Source organism: Enoplosus armatus, chromosome 18, assembly GCF_043641665.1.
Source record: "Enoplosus armatus isolate fEnoArm2 chromosome 18, fEnoArm2.hap1, whole genome shotgun sequence".
In the NCBI taxonomy this organism is placed as follows: domain Eukaryota; kingdom Metazoa; phylum Chordata; class Actinopteri; order Centrarchiformes; family Enoplosidae; genus Enoplosus; species Enoplosus armatus.
In genome coordinates, this window is record NC_092197.1 from 19,104,248 (window position 1) to 19,123,807 (window position 19,560).

Sequence of the window (19,560 nt, forward strand, 5' to 3'; positions counted from 1 at the left end):
TCATCTGTCCTCTCAGTCCATCAGGTCGAGCGAAACGATGTCTCCTTCTCCTCCTTTCTCTTCCCTCCGCTTCTCCCCTGATGCGCCGGGATGGGTCAGTAGCCGTATTCCCCCTTTTTCCCCCTCACTTCCGCGGTTGTTCCCCCGTCCCCCTAACGCCTCTCCAGCTCCGTGTCTTCGTGTGTTTTCCCCGGTGTGTGTGGACATATACATTAAAAAAAAAAAAAAAGTGTGGGTTTTTTTTTTATCTCGATCGTACGGGCCTGTGCGGTGGCTCCCCCATATCCAGCCCTCTCCTCCTCCTGCGTTGCTCTGCTCCTCAGACGGGAGCTGTCCACGGTGCCCTAGCCGACCGCTCAACCCAACCTGCTGCTCGGGGGGGGAGGAGGAGGAGGAGGAGGAGGAGGAGGGGAGGGTTGTGCGGCGCTCGAGTGGAGGGGCGTCACCCGCCCCGACTGACGGCGCAGCAGACCAATCGCAGGGGGACGGTAGGGGATCTGGAGGGCGTGGCGCACCTGCCGGCCGGCCAATCGGCGTCTTCGGTGTGTGTGTGTGTGTAGCGGTGGGGACGGTGACGCTGCTCTGGGTGGGATTTGAACAAAAAAAAAACCCATTATAGCATTACATTCCCAGGGAATGATGCTAATATTACTACAGTGGCTGTGTGTGAGTGCCAGGTGTCAGAATGTTCCGACTGGATTAGAGACGAACACCGAACTCATCAATCAGAAAATCTTTAAAGAGACATCTAGTGTCTAATGTGGACTTTCATCTGGCTGCATTTCAAGCACTGGCAGGAAAAGAAAAACACGTAGGCCGAGTGTGTGCATTTTTAACCTATCAACGGGGAAGTCTCCTGTCTGCTGCTGAGGGATCATGTCACATGATCGAAAGGTCCGGAACAGTCACTTGAATGGACCGCGCGGGTTGAGGTTGTTTTCTCAGCTATTTATCGAACATTTAATATATATACATTCGCGGTGCTGGACACAGGCGTCCTTATCCGAACTGTATCAAAGTTATCCTATACTGCACTTTAATCTCCTTTTTTTTTTTTTTTTTTTTTTTTTTAAATAAAAAAAGAATATGAACACTTTTATAAATAAAAGAAAGAAGGAAATAAAAATGCACCTATAGAATAAAATTGTTTAAAATTCACAATAGCGTCCTCGTAATTTAGCTGTAGGGATTTTTTCAGTGTGCTTTATATGTTATTGTCAGGCGCAGTTAAAAGGCCCTACTTACGGGGCCACAGGGAAATGAAAGTGGACTTAATTCAGTCTTTATACAGGAAGGCCAGGTGGCTGACGGCATCCAGCAGTATCGGTGCGGACAGTCAATGATGCGCCTTTACATCCCGCAGATATTCACTTTCACTGTAGTGTATGTGATTTAAAAAAAAAAAAAAAAAAAAACACGATTTAATCAGTGAATGTCTTGTAACAAACGGAGGTTTTTTTTCCTCTGATCTCATCTCAGCTCTCGTTTCATCCATACTGAGATAAAGTGATGTGGCAGGAAATAATACATGACAAACACATGACGAAACCGGGGCCTCCCTCGAGGTGAGTTCAGGACCAAACTCGAAAGCCATTTTCTTTTCGTGCCAAACGCGAATACAGACAGCAAATGCAGCAGCACGTGTGTGCGAGTTGAACTGTTGAACAACTTGAGCGCGGAAGGCCCATTAGCGTTGAGATCCTCCAAGTTAGCAACAGCGTTGGCTGCCTCCCCCCAGCGCTCCCATTGGCTACCGCAGGTTGCGAAAAAACCTCCAGCAGCCATTATTCACACGAGTGACGCGAGGCGACAATGAGTTTCGCGTCTGGTCTGAGCACGCCTTTGCAGGGCCACCACTTCCGCAAAAGGTTCAGGTCTGTCTTTAAGGTTTGATTGATTCCACAAAATACCACGTGAGCGCAACACCGGTCCGCGTTGAACGTCCTGAAGAGACGGCGTGACGTGCGATGATGTGACACACCTTGACATGACATATAACATCTTATGACATGAGATAAAACGAATAGAATCAGAATCAGAATCAGAATCAAAGAAATGCTTTATTGATCCCCGGGGGGGGGGAATTGTACAGTACCGGTGCTCCCATTCAAGAGTAGAAAAGTAGCATAATTTAGAACTAAAAGTATGTACAAAATATAAAAATAAGAAATAGAAAATAAAAAATATACACATTTACAGTATTTAAGTGAACAATGAGGTAAAAAAAAATATATACAATAACAATGTATATGTATGTATGTGTTGCACTGTAGTGTATGACTATATATGTATTGCACTTAAACATTTAAGAATAAATAGTGAGGTGGTGCATGAACAGGTGAAGTAGATACAGGTTTCTACTAGTCACAAAGGATAATGACATAACACAAGATGCATCACGTGACCCGAAATGGCCCCCAAAAAAAAATGACACGGTAACATAATATGAACATGACATGACGCCTTATCTTCATGACATTACGACACGACAACATGTCACGTCCTGTCATGGTTGTGACGTGCCATGATACGTGACGTGACGGCGTGTAACGTGTCACGCGGCGTGAGGGGGGGTGCACAGCACAGTACAGTGAGTACAGTGCAGGCCATGCCATGCCGTGTGCTGCTGGATAAGACGTTTGCAGGCGTTTGCAGCTCACAGCGCTGAGTGCAGACTGCTGCAGTGTAAATGATGCGCTGCATGTGTGTGTGTGTGTGTGTGTGTGTGTGTGTGTTGGGACGGTATCGACAGTCTCTGGGTGGAGTGATGAGCGTGGGAGCTGCACTGAAAGAGCATTATGGCCTGTAGCCCGTTCACTTTACAATTCATTACACTTCCAAGGACAAATGACTTCTAAATAACTCTGTCTGCCTCCCGCTCTGTCTCCCTCTCTCGCTGTGATCCATCATCATAAAACAACGACAAGAGCAAAAGACAACAAGGAAAGCCATCAGACGCTGATTTTTGTATGAAACTGCTAATGACCCCACCCCCCTTTATCATCATGAATTACGACATAAACACAGAAACGTGGCCATGACATCAAGGTTGATTGTAATTTTAAAGTCAAAGACCCTCATCCTCCTCTTCCATTCAACAATACAACTAGTTGTTCTTTAGTCATGACCACCACCAATGACTAATTCATATTTTTTGTATTCTATTCAATCAAAAAAATACATTTTCTATTCTAGTATTGTAGTATACTGGTATATTTTCTGTTCTAGTATTCTAGCAGAATCTGGTCTAGGTGGTCCATGTTGTATTTCTAATATTATGGTTTTTTTTCTTGCCTCCTTTGCCTTCTTTGTCTTAATCAGACCAAACTGCTATTTCAAATCTGAAATTGCATCCGTGTTGGCTGATTTTTGTATTTGGATTGTTTTGCATTGTTTTGCCCTGATCCATCAGTAGCAAGTTTTCAAGACGTTCAAAAAAAACAAAAAAAACAATAGAAAGAAAAGTCTGCAGGCCAAGAGTTGTTGCGCTGTAAAGCTGCATTAATCTTATTCACACGTGTGGTCATTTTTGGGGCCATTTTTCTGGATATAGCCAGGCAGCCAGCTGGCCAAGGAGGTAGATGATGGCCCCATTCCAAACATAGCTATCAATAAGCACAACACCAGACATATTTGCGTCACTAAAACAACTCGGAGATGTGGGCAGTCTCTCAAAGATCTGGAACCAGGCTGAATCTTATATATATATATATATATATATATATATTTCTGCACTGAAATAACACCCTTCAAGGTTTCTGTAGGTGTCGAAATATTCTCAGAATGCTCCAGACTCAATGTTGTCTGTCTTTGCTTTGTGACACCGTAAAAAAAAAAAACACATAACGTTACATGAATGCACATCCGCAAAATGTTCTGTGAATGTCGCAAATCGGGTTGTCTCCTCCAGAACGCATCATAAGACGTTAATGGCAATGCTCCCTCCCTCCCATAGCGGCAACAGTACGAAAGTCAAATTAAAAGCCATTCAAAGTACTGCTTTATTTTATAGGGTCTGTAATTTCCTAATCATTTCCTGGGAAGTTCAAGTCATTCAAACACAAGTAAATATTCATTTATTATTTAATTATTACTGGAAACATTATTCCCCACTTATATTGAGCTGTAACTGGCTAAAAGACTCTCTATCTTACACCCGAACAATTCTTTTGAATTCATTGATTGGCGGAGAACCAGTGGAACAATATCTATATTATTCATACCACATTTTATAGTTCTTTCGAGGACATTTCTTAGATTAAATTACGGACCTGTAAAATAGAGTGTTGCTACGTTAGACTGAGCCTGAGTGATGAGAGGAAGGACGAGGGGTTGTAAAAAAAAAAAAAAAAAGGAGAAAAGAAGGTGGTGGAGATGGAAAAGGAAGAGATGGGGAGGAGGAGCAGGATGGGTAGTTGGGCAGATGTTGCTTTGTTTAAAGACTGTTGTGTAATTAAGGACAGAAGAACAGAAGCCCTGACCCATTTTCTCCTTCTGATCAGCTGTCAGAGAAACAGGCAGGGGGTCTGCTGAGGGACGACCTGTCTCTCAGTCTGTCTGTCTGACCAAACGCGCCTCCAACCGTCTCCGTTTCCTCTTAAAACTTTGAGCCGTCGCGCTGAGAGAAGCCAATTTGAGGGGCTGGCTGCCGTTTTATTGCTCCACCTGACCCTCCACAGTGCAGGGGAGAGGAGGTGGGCGGTGAGAGAAAGGAGAGGCAGCGATGGAGAGAAGGAGCGGCAGGCGCGGCAGGATGAGGAGGAGGAGGTGAAGAAGAAACGACGAAGGGCCAGGAAGTGGAGCAGGAGATGGAGAGGAGTTGGAAAGTGGAGGGCGGAGATGATAGAGAAATGGAGGAGGAAGAGGAGGGGGAGAGGATGGAAGGATGAAGTAATGACGGGAGGGGGAAGGTTCAGGAGAAGTGTGGTAGGGGGGCAACTGTAAAGGAGCAGCTGCAGGGGGAGGAGGGGGAGGAGGAAGTGATTGGAGTCAATCTGGCAGTGTAAACAAAATGCTGACATCACTGCCGGGCAGTGGCCGAGGCTCCGCCCCCTCACAGAAGCTTTATTTACAAACAGCCCGAAAGTGTCTGGTACAAGCATTTCAACATGGCGTCGCAGAAGTTCATTGAACACTTAACACTGGACTTCGCATAGCTAGCTGCCAGGTTAGCTTGCCCTCTTGCGTCGTCTTTGAGGGACCAGAGTCGGCCCGCGCTCTGATGGAGGACGAGCCGAGCCGAGCCGAGCCGAGCCGCACCACGCAGAGGAAACTTTGCGTGGCTTTATCAAGGCCTCAAAGTTTCCCGACACTCTCCCCCACGAAGTCGCTGCAACTGTCCTCAGTGTTGCAGCAGGTATACTTTCCAACGGCTGCAAACACTGAGAGGCTGCAAGACATGACTGACAGGGTGTAAACAAATCAATACACACACACACACACACACACACACTCACAGAGGGAGAGAGAGACGGGAATGGCTGGTGGAAATATGAATCATTCCTTTTCATTACACCGTTATGTCTACAGTCTCCTTTTATAAATATAAAACACAACAAATGGTTAAATATGAATGCTTTGTAATAGTAAGTAAAAAGGCTTATTTAAAGGGGGAAAGGGGCGTGTTACTGTTATAGTCAAGACCATCTCTCAAAAACCCCCATGTCTGTGGCTCGCTAACGTAAAGGCTTCATTTCTAAACGAAGCTTTAGCAAGCAGCTCTCAAACAGGGGCAGGTGGTGCATTTGCTGGGGACTATTTTCAGCTGCGGATGAATCCACGCCCGCGCTTTCGTGAGTATGTGGGGCAGCAGGACGGCGTACGTGGGATTGAGTCAAAAATAAACGAATATACAAAAAGGACATATCAGGCTCTGTTACAGGTACAATACCCAGTGCACCTTACACTTTGTTTGTATGAAAATAATAGTGTTGTAGACTTCTTCAGCGTGACCGCGCTGTGAGGCACCGAGTCGATGTCTCTGTACGGCGTGAGAAGGCTGTCTGGACTTGAGCATTTGAAGGCGATCTTCGCCGTTGGAAGTCAGAGCTTGGTCACTGAGTTGTTGGCTGACCTTAGTGGCGTCACAGTAGCTGTCTGTCTGACTGACTGCCTGTCTGTCTGTCTGCTGAGTTAATCATTAGCCTGTTTATCTGCTCGCCTGTGCAGGGTCGTGCTGCTGTGTCAAACGGTGAGAAATCACATTTCTCAGGTCGTACTTGCTGCGTTCCTGCTTGCTTTCTTGCGTGTTGTCAGATGCATTTGAAATCTGCATCATAATGCAGCTGCTAGGAATGCTTGTTACATGATTTCATTTATTTGCCTGAAGCTGCATTATTTTTTTTTGTTAAATTTATTTAAGTTTTTTGCCAATTTCCTTTCAGATCGTGTTATAACAAGTTAACCAAAAATAATGAAGCATGTTAAATTTCAAGTTTAAAAGTATTCTTTAATGCATTCAAGTATTTAACTGTATTTTAAAAATAATAAGAAAAAAATTGTTATGTCTTATTTGTTATTTTTGTTTATTTTTTATTTATTAGGATCATTAAGTAAGTAAGTAACCAGCACTGTTAGAATTCACAGATTTTATGCATCATTTGTAAACATTAAAGTTGTTCTGACATTATGTAAGTCAACTGAAGTAGAAATTTAAAATTGCATAAATATCAGCCAGTCACAATTTATGTATTTTCTATTTATGAATTTATTTCGATTTTCACTGACTCGATTTGACCCTTTGAGAGACCCTCTGAGAAGCTGCCTTCATCAAGTCCAACCATTAGTTTCCAATTAATGGTAGAAATTAACGTCAGAGGCCAGGAGATGATGAATGCATCAGAACTTTGCCGTGAAAAGAGAGGGAAGAGAGGCAGGAGTTGGCGACAGGCAGCGGGTTCCTCTGCCGTGTCTCCCGGCGAGTCTCATTGGCTGTGGCTGCAAAATGTGAATAAAGCTACAGAGCTGCAGGTTGATCAGGACGTTTCCTCCTCTCTGTTCTGTCCTCTCTCTCTCTCTCTGTCTCTCTCTCTGTCTCTCTGTCCCGGGCCATCTGCTGTGTACAGAGCAGCAGTATTGATCTGCAGCTTTGTGCTGGAGACCACATGCTAATCTATAGCGTTAGTGACAAACACTGCTCCGCTTTGCCTCGCATCTGTCCCACTGACTCTCTCTCTCTCTCTCTCTCTCTCTCTCTCTCTCTCATTTCTCTTAATATAACCAGTGTCATCCTCCCTCCCTCTCTCCCTCTAAATGACCCAGCAGTTTTTTGGAACTGGGGGGGGGGGGGGTCCATCTGTCCCGCTACAAACTCTTCCTCCTGCTCCTCCTCCTCTTCCTGCACTGGTTGATTGCTGGTGAGTCTTCTCCCCTGTGTGTTTTGGTGTTTCACGGCAGCCATATTTGGTCTTAAATAGAAATGACAGACGTGTGGAGCTAAGTGTATATAAAGAAGTGACGAAATATATATATATAGATATTATAGAGCTTGATGGAGACACATAAAGATAATATTCCAAGCCATATACGGATATTGTGGAGATTTATGTAGACATAGACTGTGGTCATTTACTACTAATGATTCCTATTGAGAGAGCTTTATATACATGCAGAGATCATATACAGATTCAAGGATATGTGTGCGGCATATAGAAATAAAAGAGATTTATATCTCTACAGATTTTGTGAATTATTTGTAGGAGAAACTATTAAAATGTGTTGAAATATATGATAGACAGCTTTAAAGATGTGCATAGAGATAGTAGAAATGTATAGAATCAATAAATGTAATAGAGATTTAAAAAGAGATTTACTAAAATAATGTCAAGTTTAATTGAGATGAAATAGATTTATAGAGGTAACTGTTGGCGAAAATGTCGACTTTAATGTGGTCAAAATAAGATTTAGGGGATTTAGAGACGCATACATTTTATACATTCAAGATTTATAGAGACACACATTTTGAGATAAAAGCAACATTTTTATTATGAGACGATATAGACATTGAAATGAATACAGTGTATAGAGGTGATACAGAGATATAGAAATATATATATATAGATATAAAGATCTAGAAATGACATACAGAGATACTTAAAATATATATATATATATATATATTCTGGGGTTTACATACAGATGCAGAAATACTGAGCTCATTAAAAGAGTTACATGAATATATATTATCAAAGCATATTTATGGGTATACGTAGGATAAAATGTGGAACTGTATTAAATACATGGAGATATAGGAGCGTTTCATAAACAGAGATCAATTGTAAATTTTGGGGTTGAACGCACATAGCGATGAAAGCCTCAGCTAAATAAATGCAATGCAGTATTTTAAAGATATATACATGCAATGATAAGTTATAGATGAGGTAGTAATAAATACACATTTTGCAAAGAATACAGGAGATGTGTCGGGCCAGTACGGAGAGTTATAGAGATCCATAAAGACTCACTAGAGACTAGAGATATGAACACTTTGGAGTTTGTTAATACACCTTTTGTGCTGAGTGATATCGAGATATACAGAGATCATATGTAGAGTTGTAAAGATAAAGCATTTATCTGTAGGAGAAAATCGGCGTACTGCATTTAAATCCATCGAAATAATAATAGTAATAATAATAATAAATAACAGTAATGTGTACAGATAGACATGTGTAAATCAAATCTCAATATACTGAGATTTGATTTGTTTTATTTTATTTTAGAGATGAAGAGACAAGTAGACATTTAAATGTGATATATATTTATATTTAGATACACACACAGATGTGTAAGTACAGTGATAGGAATATATAATAATATAATATAATTCATATATTTATATATAAATAAATATATGGAGGAGATATAAAGATTTATAAAGATATATATATACACACACTATATATATATTAATAGGGATAATATAGAGATATATTTATTTATATATAGAGATTAAATAGATGTAGACAATACCTACAGTATATAAGGATAATATAGCTGTAAAAAAATATATAATAATAATAATAATAATAATAATAATAATGCATCTTACAGACTATTCTTAGCCATTTGGGGAAAAAAAAAAAATTAAGGCACACTTCCATCATCTTCGCTCTTTCTTCTATTCTCCTTCTACCCCCCCCCCCACCCCCAAGCCCTCCTCCTTTTTCTTCTTATTCTTTCCTCCTCCTCCTCTTTCTCTTCCTCCTTTATTCTCTTCAAGTCTTTTCAAACTTTTCGGACCTGCTGCCTCCTTTGTTGCAGTTCTGTTGGCCGTGAAATCGGCTTTTAATGGGAACACAATGGCCGCGTGCAGGGCCGACCCGCTGTATTCAAATGCGACCGCACGCCATTATCGCTGCGCTTCCAACTCTAAATAAACACTCATTTAACAGCCCTTCATCGCACACCTTTATGAATTCGTGCATCAGCCGTGGACATTCTTGAACTGCTGCAAAATTCCAGCCAATGGCAGCAAAGCAACCACTTAAAAGTCTGACTTTTATGCTTTTATGGTTCTAAAATCTCTTTAAATACAAGCAAAATACTTCACAATTTAAAAAAACTACATCTAAGGTTGTATTACTTTCCAGGGATTCATCATCCTCAGCTATTAAATAAAGCTTTAAAAAAGAAACAAAAGCAACTGTAACTGTTGTGACCGATGCTGCCATGCTTCTAACAATGTTAAATTAAGGAACGTTTGCAATGTTTATTTCCTGTCATTAACTACTTCATTCAGAAGGACGACGCGCATGAATGGACACGTTCTGTTTTCTGTGTGCCGCTGTTAGCCAGCCGGCTAGTTTGACAAGTTGAGAGGCGCGAACGCAAGACGGGAAGACGCTGGAACGCGTAACGCGAGCCAAATCAGCACAAAGACGCCGCCGGAAGCAATGCTGTTAATGACCGCATTAGCCGTGCAGGACAGGTAAGAGACGCGTGACACTAAAACGTTACTGACCGATAAGACGTTCGTAGAAGTAGTTAGTGGCAAAATGATAAGCCATGCAGCACAAACACGGCACACCTTTACAGTAAATAAACAATAAATACAATAAACAATTCATATTGTAATTTGACAAACTTTGGGACACTAACACGAAGCTCAGATTTAAAAAAAAAAAAAAAATTGTAAATAATTACTTTTTTATATTACACTCTATTTATCAAGTCAACTGTTCAATTCTATTTTCTGCAAAGAGTCATAATGAAATGGAGTGAGTATGAACATACTGGAATATGTACCCACCATTTGTAAGTTTTAATTGTGGAACGTAAACTCCCCCCCCCCAGCTTGCTAAAATCCCCAAATTCCCCCCCCCACAAAAATACACAGGACATTATCTCAATGTCGGCCAGTCAAAGTAATTCATTTGCAGCTGCAGTTAGGTGCTGTGCAACTCTTGCATTTAAATGTTTATAATGCCCATTTCAACAGTAAACCTTTAATTTAATGACACATTTTGAAATATCAGTGTTGTGTGTGTGTGTGTGTGTGTGTAACGTACAGTAAGAAACAACGGCGTAAAAGCTAAAGAACAATGAGCCTATTTCCCTTGAACATCAACAACATGAACAGCTTTTGTTTTTCCACATTTCTAGCGCAGCTGGACGCGACCGAGGAAAGACGGCAGGAACAAAAATATATTCTGAAGGAACATTCTTAATCAGGATATTTTTCATAATTCACATCATTAAAGGGCTTATCGTCCTCCCTCATTAACCTCACCACAGCAGCTGACAGTTTGAGTGCGCGCGCACACACACACACACACACACACACACACACACACACACGTATGTGTTTCAGCAAACATCAGAGAGAACATGGCCACAGGCAGCGGCAGCTCATGCTAATTCAGATCAATAGCAGCGATGAATTTCCATGTGAGCTCAGTTTCCTCTCAGAGAAGCAGCTCAGTGATCTGAGGGCAGCTTTACTTCTCGTCTGTGCACATTAGTTAACACTGCTGAACACTGTGTGTGTGTGTGTGTGTGTGTGTTCAGTATAATACAGTATATAGTGTATAAATACACAAAAGCAACTGAAAATGTGAGCGGAGACACAGTCTTCAGTATTTCTCTGTATATTTGGGGACCTGAAGAGTAGCTTACATTTCATCATTTAAAGGGGGGGTGTGTTTTTTTTTTTGTTTTTTTTAAAGAAAGGCTGATACTAATATATATTTTATTTTTTACACAAAATTAAACAAGCACATAAATAAGAAAATAATTTATGGCTACTCTAGTATGTGCTTGTCTTGACCTGGTCTGGTGCAGCTGCAATACAAGCCATGACTGTACTTAAATGCTTTGTACTGCAAAATGTCAATTAAACTGCAACTCTGCGCACTGCTGCCCCTGCGCATCTGCACATGTCACACATTTTATAATACATGCATTAATACATTGTGGGGAAAAAAAAAAAAAAAGACAATTAAAAAAAGAAAAAGAAAAAATGTTTGTCTGGTAACATTTATCATTTCAGCAACTTTCTGTGTCAATAGAGTCTGATAGCAGCTCTCGGTCTCCATTGTAAGTGTAGATGCAGTTTGACTTTAGCTCACGGCGCTTTTAAAGTAAAGCTCCGGATGTTTTTTCAAGACTGAAAAAAGTCAGCTGTGGAATTTTTACGGAGATGGCTTTTATGCCTTTTTTTTTTCGTCTTGTCTTCATTCCTCTTCCATCTGAGTGCGTTTGTGTGTCGCTGTGTTCTGATATGTTGATCAGACACACACACACACACACACACACATTTTGATTTCTAAGAAACGATCCGGTTAAATGAAGGTCTGAACTTTGAACAACTCAATACAAATACAACTCAATATTTGATGTAAACCTTTAAGGCCCCATAAGGATACAAAATACAGCAAACTGCAACGAAACCCAACATCTGACTTGAGCAAACTGACCTCACTGAAGTGTGTACCCGCTGGCCGGACCATGACCTCACACGAGCACACAAGGGGTCGACCGGGGGCGCGGTAAACTAAAATACAGCAGATAGACAGTTTGCTGCGAACTCACCTAAAAAAACTCAGAACAACAACCGCAGATATACCTCTGATCTAGACCTGCAAACTACATTTTACACAAACAAAAAGAGTTCTCTCCCCACAACCCCCCCCCCCCCTCCTTTCTATAGCAGGAACTTGGTACAGTCCTGGCCCCGGGCGTAGATGTTTAACACTGCTCCGGTAAAAGAGGTCCTTACTCTACGGCATGAAAACTTTCATTAGCTCTGCTCAGTCAGCGTTATTCTCACATTATAAGTCAACTACATTAAAATCCCACACGGAACAATATTTCATCACACACACCCTTGTTGACAAAGTCATTCCCAAAAATCACAGCACAGAGTCATCATTTATTAACTACGTGACTGAAGGAGGGAGGAGGGGGGGGGGTCTTCCTCCTCCTCCTCCTCCTCCTGCCTGCATGATTATTTAATGTCCTCTGGCATGTTGCTCTTTTAATCATAACATTTGATTTATTGATTTCCTCTCGGCGCGAAGACGACGCCGGCAATCAGCGCTGCGGCCGCAGACGCAGACTGCAGGCCGAGACTTTTCGCACTTTCTGATCAAAGAGAAGACGAGGAGGAGGAGGAAGGAGGAAGGAGAAGAAGAGGAGGAGGAGGAGGAGGAGGAGCCGCATTAATATTTCAGACCTCCGCGTTGGTGGAATCGGAGACGACAGCAGATTAGTGGAGCTGGTTTCATGTGCCGAGACAGACTCGCAAAGGGTGCTCTGCAGTCAAGTCGTCTTCGCACCGTGTTGATATTCCTCCGCCGAGTGCTGAAAGTGATCATTTCTCATTTCAACCAGCGACTGCAGACTCGTTCGTGGGTCGAGACCCACTCGTTTAGTCAAAGGACGACGGGAGCTGATGTTTCTGACTTTTTATCAAGTTGCTTTGGGTGATACTGACCCAGATGTGTTATTCCATCTTTTGTGTGTTCATGTTTTTGTTTTTTTATTTGAACCAAATGTTTTTTTTTGTCCAGTTTGTGATTTCTTTTCCCTCTTGTCATTTGGGATATTGAAATGTTTTCCACATTGAATCAATTATTGAATTACATGACCTGAAATCTTCACCCACATATACACATAAATACACACACATGCAGTATACAGTATGTACATATAAACACACACACATACGCACAGACGTGGATGATCATTTAAAAAGTGCTTAAACCTCCCCAGAATAATGAGTAAAGGTCAAAAACAGAGTATAGCAATAAATAAAAAGATACAAAGCTCACTGAACTTATAGATTTGTGTCATCGTTTGGATGCCTGTCCGTGTTTTCACTCGGTTATTCTCTATGTTTGTGTCTCTCGGTCACGGGGGGGGGGTCCCCCTTTCGTCCTGCCGTGGGAGCCAAAGTCGGCAGGTGACTGCCAGATGAATCGATGTTGGTGTAAGTGACTAAACTCGCGCTCTCTCACACTCAATGTGCCTTTTAACCGCATGTTATGATGTCAGCTGTGATGTTGTATTTATTGTATAATTAATATGTATTTCATGACAAAGCCAAAAAAAAAAGAGCAAACAACAAAAACACATATTCATACATAATTAAAACCAGTTGTTCTCATTTGCATATTTAGTTACTTGTTTATTTTCCATTTACTTACATTATATATATGTTATATATGTTATATATGTATGTTATGTTATAAACCCTGCCGGCTCTTTTCTCTCCTCGCTGCTGCAGTGGCCCCATTGCCTCCTGCAGGAATCAATAAAGTTTTTCTCTTTATCTCTTAACCCTGACAATCACGACAACACGACGTTGACCATTTCCAGTTAATATGCCATTCGTGTTATTTCATTTTTATTTCAGTTTTCTGCGCCCCCCCCCCCCAGTCAAGCTAAAAGAAAATCTCTTCATCATGTATCATATTGCAGCCGTGACTTTTTGTCCCACGCGGATCAATAAAGTTTCATCGTTCCGAACATTATTTTTTGCAGCTGGTCCATAAAAAAGAACAATTGTATTTTACATTGAAAATGAGACGTTAGTAAGACTGTAATATCAAACGTTGTTACACAGTGCTGTCTTTTCTTTACAGCAAAGCGGGCCATTCTTTGATCTGGTAATTAAAACGTGCGTTTCACATCTTCAAATACCAAACTATAAAAGTTTACAAATTGCTTTATTCACATTCAAAATGATGCATCCAGCTGTTGACTCCTGCAGGTCCTCTTTTGTTAGCAGCTGCTGACATGAAGCAGCGGGACTAAAAGGGTCGGAGGTCAGAGGTCAGCGACCCCCGGCGCACGCCATCTGACTTCTCTCATTTACATTCACGCTGACCTACATTCTTGTGATGCTCGTTTCCAAGACTTTATTTTCACAAGATTCTCTTGTAATTGACCATTAAAAAAAAATCAAACATGAATAAAAGTATATGAAAAATATTTCTGTACATATTAATTGTTTTTCTTATTTTATTTAGCTCACCCTCGTTTATCTTTCATATTGCAGTTATTTGGTTTTTATGTTATAAATGTCATCATGATCATCATTGATCATTTCAGATGTGTTGGTAGAGATGATGACATCATCCATCAGCAGGAGATAGTGATTGATTGTGAGTTTGGGGGACAGCAGAGATACGTGCAAGTGAGTAGAAGCTATTCACACACACACACACACACACACACACACACACACACACACATTAATTAACAGGAGAAAATGTTCTCAGTTTCAATTTAAAATGCCATATTGTACTTCAATACAAATGCATATCACAGATCTAGAGATCTTTTTCCTTTTTGAGTGCATTGCATCTATTATTAATTGTTCCACGCAATCTATGTGTTTATGTATTTTCTGACGTTTTATTTATTATCGATTTATTTAATCATTTATAATCATTTATTTACTTGACGAAAACAGTTCCCTTTGTCTCATCGTCCTCTCGGTGTCCTCGCATTGGCTCAGGAGACGCTCCCTGACCTCTGACCTCTGAGGTCGGACAATACACCACACTCCTTAAAAACCAGCAGCACGGGTATCGACCGGGCAGGCTGCTGCTGCCACTGCCTGACATCACCTCTGCTTGCATTTCACAAAATGTGTGTGCGTGTGTGTGTGTGTGTGTGTGTGTGTGTGTGTGTGCACTCTTGTTCTTCTATCTTTGTGGGGAGCTAGAGTTTTAGACCTTGAGAGGAATTTTTTTTTTTGTTGTTGTTGTTGTTGTTTTAAATGAGGACATTTGTAAGACTATTTTCAGAAATTAGAACTTTTTTTGAACCACCACCAAAAACATTGAATTTTCTCAAGAGGATTTATGGAGGTATTTAAAACCTTTTATTCTATTAATGGGTAGAAGCAGGGCTTAATTTGTGCTGGACCCTGAAGGAACAGGATCCGGGCCCCCCAACAGCCTGGGCACCTCCTGATGCGTTCCTTGACTTTCTCCCTCCCCCTGACACGCTGGAGCAGCACCCTGTCTGTGGTCCGGGACTCCTGATTTACAAATGAAGCACTCACTGGGTAGAAGAAACAAGAAATATTCAGATGCAGCTCACGTGCTGCAGAAATGCTACAGAGATGCATTCTGGGAAACGCAGTCCAATGGCAAGCAAAGGTATCAGGATCAAGAAGTAAACTGTTAACTTCATTTCCCGAATTCCTACTTAGTTATATAAGTTAGTAATAGTTATATATATATATATATATAATGACCCCCCACCCCCCCCGCCCACAAAGGTTAAAGGTCACAGAATGGGACAAATCAGTGTGTACTGTTGATTATGTGGCAAAGGCACAGAGGCGCTGTTATTTTGTGATATGCATCATCGTTACCACCCCAGTCCTCCACTTTCACACCTGTAGTTGGGTTCAGTTGGTCCGGACCCAAGGAAATAAACTACACATTGTTGCCTTTTAGTTCTGGTCCAGTTCCAGTTCACACTGACTCATTACAAACAATCCAAGAGGAGGGAACGCGGAGTCATATAGACTGACTGACAAACTCTGGTATTTGTCCGTGAGTTTATTGTGAGCACCAGAGAAAATACATAAAAAAACAGATTATGAATATTAATAATCGAGACTGTAACTGGAATATGTCATAAACAGTAGCAAATAGGTTGAAATGGGACTATAAGAGAGTGTGTGTTTTACCGACGCATTATTGGAGGATACAGAGTGGTCGCACACACCTCTGTTTTAAAATCCCTGTAGCCATGATTACCAAATCAGCTATCATTTCCCAATCGGACAGACATATTAAATAGTAGAGAATCTATTGAATTCATGCTAAAATCCCAAATCTACCACCACACAGTCCCGTCACCAGCCCGAACCAAACAGGTCGGGGCGACGCGCCCTGCGTATCCAGTCTGAACCTTGCACAAGTGGAAGTTTGGACCTGGCGGACGGTGGCACCAGAAGAAAACTCAGCAGATCAGTGAAGTTTGTAACAGACACATTTCAAGGCCGTGTTGGAAGGACAGATGGACGGGCCGAGGGCCAACACACACCAGTGGCGCATGACAGCACCTGCACCCATTGATTTCTATGTAAAGCCCACGCATTGGCACCACCTTGACCACCTTGAGAACCGAGATGAGCAGTACAAGTGGACGCTGTGTAATGCCACCTCAGTTCTGAAGTTTACCTCCTGGCGAGGGGTAGCTAACACTGTATTGGACGCACGAGCTTCCACACGTGTCTAAATAAGGTTCTTCTAACCCTCAGGATCAACACATCCGAGCCACTGTACCTTGGCTACCTCTTCTGTCCAAATGACACCTCCGGTAAGTGCTGGGGGGGGGCGTCAGACGAATGTGTGTTACGCCACACAATCCGTTCACGTCAACTCAAAACAAGACAGGATTCACTTTGTCAAATGGATCATTTAATTCATTTTAATGGCTAGATTAAATAAATACAGGGTAGATATATTTTCTTTCAAGTATTGTATGAATAAAACACATTTGTTAATCTACAGCATATTGTGTATGATATCTAAATGTGGTTGTACTATATATTACTCTTAGAGTGAGCTGTAAAGACATGTTGATATGGACGGAGCCAGCCTCATTAACATCCCAGTTTCATTTGAAATGCAAAAAAAAAAATACATTCTGGAAAAATGTCACCTGACACTCATATTTTGTGATATTTCATATATACGAAAACAAAACGTGAACAAAAATGAAATACAATTACATCCTACTGACTTTAACGAACAATCTTTTTGTCAAAGTCCTGAAAATGCCATGTTTCAAGTCGTAGAAACTGCAGGGGGCTTAAAAAAAATAAATAAATAAGGAAACAAACAAACAAAAAAGACGAGGCAAAGCGCGGCGGAAATTCAGCTGCAGGTTACAAAAATAGTCCCAGTTTTCCACGTTGTCTCATTAACACATCGCAGCAAATATGAAAATACATGAAAAAAAAAAAACAACGCTCAAAAGAAGAGTCCCTCCCTGCAACACCAACAACAACAAAAACAACCACCAAATAATTCACCTTTGTTACAGCTGTAAAATGGTGTTTCACATGGAAGACATCCACAGTTTTCTTTCTTGTAAAGGCTTGGCGGCCGGGGGGGTTTCCCTGTTTAACAACAAAATGAACCTCCACCTGCTTCAGGGATGATGCGCCTGCCCCCCCCCCCCCCTTTAGTCTTGTTGAGGGACTGTCTCTTTAACTAGCAGACCCTTTGCCGTCGTAAAGTTTATACTGTATATGTATGTTTCTTTGAGGAAACTGTTACAATGTGCGGAACAATCTGGAGATCACGGGATATGAAGTCAATGATGTAGTGACAGAAATACCAGCATCAGTTCTCACTTAAAAACCCGCAGGGGACCTGACGTCACTGAGCATTTCAAAATCAGCCGATACTGACGAACTACAGGTGATGCGCACTTGATGACCTTGAAAAACATTAACATGCCACAAAACGCACCAAAAGAATGCCTCCGTAAACTCACAAACACAGACTGAAGCGACCATGAAGGTTTGTACAACTGTACCCATTCACAAAAACCTGAGTATACTAATGCACACATTATCTGGGGAATGCCAAGAGGGCCAAAACTTCTGTCAACAAATCATATGAAAACTGTGGACTCAACCGGGGGATGTTTTTGCCATTAAATTGAAAGAAAACTTGACCAAAACATAACCTTACTTTAGCCAAAATACTTTAAACCAATATCAGCTCCCCCCAAATTGTGTTTGTTGTTTGATGAAAATTGCAGTGGTGGGATATGATACAAAAGAAAGAAAGAAAGAAAGAATATTGTAAAAACTGAAATTCATGGCTGTGAGAATATGTTGCCTCACGTTGGACATATTTAAAAACACATGATGAACACATGAAGGCAGTGTTCGTATGGGGGCAAGCATCTGGTGTACGTCTATTTGTGCCTATAGTCATCCAAGTCCCTTCTACTTACAATCAGCTGCAGGCTGTGGACTCCCACTTTGTTGCATTCTGTGGGGTTTTAAATTCCCCCAGGAAGATCCCCAGGAACCATGTTCGTACTGAAAGCAGAGGTTATGGCCAATGCTGACGTTCAGCGCCAATGCAGGAAGTAGTGTGCCCTCGGGCGGAAAGTGAGGGTGTGGAGGTCAGGGTGATGGATGGGGTGTGGCGCATCCCACTTCCTGTCACTGCCTCCTTGTAGATTCATAGTCCTCTTGCAGTTGATTATGTAATCACAGAGCAATTTCAGGATTTACGATATAAACATTTTGAAACACCTAATATTAATCATTTTTCTCATTTTTTTTAAATCAAATTCTTTCTTCCAAATCACCAACCAATAATAGGACTAGGTATCTTTTCCAGTTACTGTGAAGGCTAATGGATCGATTGCTTCAGGCTCTCTGCATCCCCTCGCCGACGCTCTCTAGAGGAAGCAAATGTAAAGAAAATGAATAAATAAATAACCGCGTGGGACTGGAGCCACCTGGCGATTCGTGAGACTATGAGGCTATATTCTAACGCATATCTCCAATTTACTATCCCCGTTGGTCTTTCTTTTCAAACACATAAAAATGGAGCGTACTGGCTGAAAGTGAATCTTCCTGATAAGTTGCATAGGGCTGGCTACACAACCAGCAAGCTAACATAAGTAAGCTTCTCCAGCTGCTGAAGATGCCCCGTGGACACACAACCTTACTCAGTCTTATGTCCTTACGGTCCTCACGGTTGTGCTAGTTGTTGCTGTGGTAGAGTGTTAAACCGCACCCCTGTATTACGCAAACGAATGAGCCCACTGCACACTACCCGCCCAGCACCGAAAGGCAGGCAGACCAAGTTAGCGACTAGCTGGTGAAGGAAGTGGAACATTTAGCAGCAAACTGAGCCCTATGCTTTTCTCGGGTAGTCGGTTGAGGCCAAACCAGAGCTAAAAGGAGAGTGAATATCGGACTTACATTCATCAGGCGGATGACAAGATTTCGCTTTATTTGATACCAAATATCACTGAATCTTCCTCGTCAGACTACAGATCAGTATGTCTAACGCTGGGATCAGACCACACAGAATCCAAGTCCATTAATGACAAGGGGAGGAG